The sequence below is a fragment of the Dasypus novemcinctus genome, chromosome 9 (genome assembly GCF_030445035.2).
Source record: "Dasypus novemcinctus isolate mDasNov1 chromosome 9, mDasNov1.1.hap2, whole genome shotgun sequence".
NCBI lineage: Eukaryota > Metazoa > Chordata > Mammalia > Cingulata > Dasypodidae > Dasypus > Dasypus novemcinctus.
The window spans coordinates 37,863,568-37,867,630 of NC_080681.1; the positions used below are offsets into that span (position 1 = coordinate 37,863,568).

General features: G+C 42.4%; 1 non-coding gene across 1 annotated transcript; it reads left to right on the forward strand.

The window, feature by feature from the left end:
• The first annotated feature begins 2,973 nt into the window (after positions 1–2,973).
• LOC111766858 (small nucleolar RNA SNORA68) lies at positions 2,974–3,110 on the forward strand. Its single transcript, XR_002798808.1, has one exon. It is a non-coding gene; the product is annotated as a small nucleolar RNA SNORA68 (small nucleolar RNA).
• The last annotated feature ends 953 nt before the right edge of the window (positions 3,111–4,063 follow it).

Sequence of the window (4,063 nt, forward strand, 5' to 3'; positions counted from 1 at the left end):
TAGTAGTATTAATAGTGAATGTTAGCAGAAGAACCATGTGAAATCTAGGAGAATGGATATAGAACTCATGTAAGCTGTGTATAGTTAGAACTGTAAAAAAGTGGAGTACCTATAATGAGATAGTAAACTGAATATGGGGAGGAATATACTATGAATTAAAAGGTCACTGTGGTCAGGAGAGAGGGAAAAAGAAAAAAGAGGATAATAATATAAAGAGTGAATAAATGATAGAAAACAGATCTCTAATGAGATAAAAAGTCAGAAATATTGGGGGCTAAACAGAGAGAGGTGGAATGTAAAAGAAACAATAAATGATGGATGAGAGAATGATGTAAAGGAAGGGGGATAGCATTGGTAGCAAAACCAGTACACACAGAGAAGAGAAAGTTGAGGATGAGGAAGCATAGCAAATAAGAAATGTTGCCTTGAGCAAACACCAATTCTGCTGCAGTCTCGCCAGATCCATACCCAGACACCTCCCACCCTGCTTCCCAAAACAGCCCGGTCCAGCAGGACTCTCTCACCACACAGCCGGTCCTCATAATTTTCTCTTTCTTCGAATCAGTATGTGTGGAGTCCTTCTTCCATCCCCACCATCCTCCAGCACACCTGGGGGGGGGGGGGGTTCTAAAATTTATATTATTCTCTTTCTTCGATTCAGCATTTGTGGAGTCCTCCAGTCTCTACCATTCTCCAGAGTATCAGTGGAGTCTTGCATTATTTTTATCATTTAAAAAATAATTCACCACACCAGGGAGCCAAGAGTGCCTACAGCTGCAAGTAGGAGAATTGCATCCATCATCCATGTGGAATCTAAGCCCCCTGTTGATGTAGAGGGGGACTGCACATAGCCATCCCAGGGTCCACAGGATAGAGGACTAGAGTATGGATTAGAGTGGACTTACTAGTGTTCTACTGGGGAACTATTGTGATAGTAAGGGAAGAAATTGTAGTAGTGATGTGGAGAAGGTGGCCACAGTGGCTGCTGAAGGTAGGGAGACAGAAGAAGAGATATGGGGTGGGGGCACTTTCGGGATTTAGGGTTGTCCTGGGTGGTACTGCTGGGATGGATGCTGGACATTGTGTGTCCAGCTGTGGCCCACTGGGTGGACTGGGGGAGAGCGTGGATTACAGTGTGGACCACTGTCCATGTGGTGCAGTGGTGCTCCAGAATGTATTCGCCAGGTGCAGTGGATGTGCCACAATGATGGAAGAGGTTGTTGATGTGGGAGGGGTGGGGTGGGTGGGATAGGGGGTATATGGGGACCTCATATTTTTTTAATGTAACATTAAAAAGAAAACAAAAAAGAAAAAAATTTTTAAAGAAAGAAAGAAAACAAAAAAAATAATTCAAGGGAATGGGAAAATATATTTTTTTAAGTTTTAGAAAACTCAAAAGTGTAGAAGTTGGTTTCTCATTGTGAAGCAAACAATACAGCTTTCCAACAGCCAAAATTATACCAACTGGTGAATACCAGTATCATGCCCTTCAGAATCATTATCACCATTATTATTTAATATGTTTCTGGGGTCCTTAGTCCATAAATTGAGCCCCCCAACTTGTTGTACCCCAGATCTTTCTCTTGTTCTAACACATGAGCAGGATATTTGGCTTCCCGTCTCCTTCGAGTATTGAATTGAGGATGCTTCCTCAGCATCATGTGGTCATTTGCTCAGTACTCCTGGCTCCAGAATAGGCCATTATTTTGCAGATTAATATTTTCAGGTTTTTTTACCAAAATACATATAACAGGATGACACATTAGGAGGGGCCACTCTTCCCTGTTGTACCCTTTTGCCTACCTGCAAAATGCAAGCACAGAAATCACTTCATGAATGGTCAGGATAATTTCAAAAGGCAATTTCAACATAGGAGGGAAAGTGGCTTCATTTTTCTTAATTATATTTCTTCAGATAAAAAGGTGAAGACAAATGCCTGTCAAATGAAAGTCCCCCCGTGGCCTTCCTATTTCCTAATTTTGTCCTTCTTGCCCCGGCTCAAGAGCACTTACATAATACCTGGTCATCCAAGTTTATATGAGAATCTTTAGTTGCATACGCGAGACATCTATTGGTTTAAAAAAAACAAAAAACAAAAAAACAAAAAACATTCTTGGAGAACAGATAGGGGACTCAGGTGCTCCAGATCTCCATATCTTAGATTTTCTTGGTGATCCCAGCAGATTCTTTAACAACTAAGCCTATCAGAGCAGAGGTTCTTAACCAGGGGTCCATTGACCCCAGGATTCTGTGGAAAGATTTCAGGCGGTCAGTGAGCTTGAATTGAAAGAACTCGACTTATTATCTTTATTTTCTCTGACCTCTGATGTTGAATGCATAAAACTATAGGCTGCTACATTCTGATAAGGGGTCTGTGGTACAAAAAAAAGGTTAAGAACCCCTGTATTAGAGCAAATACTTGCACCTTTCTTGAGGACAGATAAGCCTGAGTAGTTTAATGTAACATTAATCTATATATAGAAAGTAAATACTTTTTAATTAGCAAAATGCCCCATTTCTTTTGAAGCCATTTTTATGTGGAGTGATATTTGTATTCTTTCAGCGTCACAGTCCAAAATATCGCTTTAACTGTTTCCCCTGCCTACCCTTGGAAGATGGGCTGTTCTAGAAGGGTGCAATTGAATCACCTGGTGCTCCTCCTCCTGATCTGGGTGGGGAGGAAAAAAGGCAAAGGGACTGGACAATTTTCCCAAATTACATAAACTACTGAACAGCAGGAAACAAAATTATGCCAAGACAAGTAATTAAAAAGGTACTTGGTATCAATTAAAATGTCTAAAATATAAAAAGGCTATTTAAAAAGTAAATATTTAATACCATATGCCTTTCCTACATAAAGATGATCTTCACCTCAAAATTTAAATAAACTAGAAATCTGGCCCAGCAGCAAGATAAAGAAATGAACTGGAAAGGCGATGCTAGGTCTAAAAGGGTGCAAATCCAAGCCATTTAATAGCACTGCGGCTCACGCCAAGAACCGCAGTTTCTCCTTTCTGTGGTTTAAATAGCGGTGCAAACAGCAAGGGAATCTCGTCGCCTTTGGGGTGTAGTGCAATGCCCCTCAGAATGAAGGTGGAGGTTACACACACACACACACACACACACACACACACACACACACACCCCGGGGGGGCCACTTCGCAAGTACTCGAGGGTTGCTGACCTCGCTCCCTTCCCCCCAGACAGCAACAAGGGTGCCCGGCACCGCGGGCACCCTCTCCTAGAGCTTGAGGCTGGAGGAGATCACCAGCCCTCAAGCAGTTCCGTAACTCCTGCCCCAGCGCCAACACAAGCCGCTTCACTACCTAGAAACCCAAACACCCTCTTCTAGGCCGACTGGCACCCTGGGACCAGCACCCAAAAAAAGCGGGCAACACACTAAAGCAAAAACAACAAAGATACCAAAAAAAAAAAAAAAACTCTACACATGCACAGTGGCACTCAGCATCATGACAGCCCCCAGTTGATGCATTCTGTTTTGGCTACCAACAACTGGTCAGAAAATACACCAGGAAAAAAAAAAGAATCAATAGTAATAAAAAGGAAGCAGACTTGGCCCAGTGGTTAGGGTGTCTGCCTACCACATGGGAGGTCCACGGTTCAAACCCTGGGTCTCCTTGACCGGTGTGGAGCTGGCCTACGTGCAGTGCTGATGCGCATTAAGGAGTGTCGTGCCATGCAAGGGTGTCGCCTGCGCAAGGAGTGTGACCCATAAGGAGAGCTGCCCAGGCGAAAGAAAGTGCAGCCTGCCCAGAAATGGTGCCACACACACGGAGAGCTGATGCAGCAAGATGACGCAACAAAAAGAAACACAGATTCCTGTGCTACTGACAACAGAAGCAGACAAAAAGAAGAACATGCAGCAAATGGACACAGAGAACAGACAACTGGGGCAGGGAGTGGGGAAGAGAAGAAAAATAAATAAAAATAAATCTTAAAAAAAATAGTAATAAAAATTCAAAAAAATTTAACTACAAAAATAACTTTAACAGAAATTCGAATTTTAATAGAAATGTAGAAAACTGCCAAATAAATACTAAGA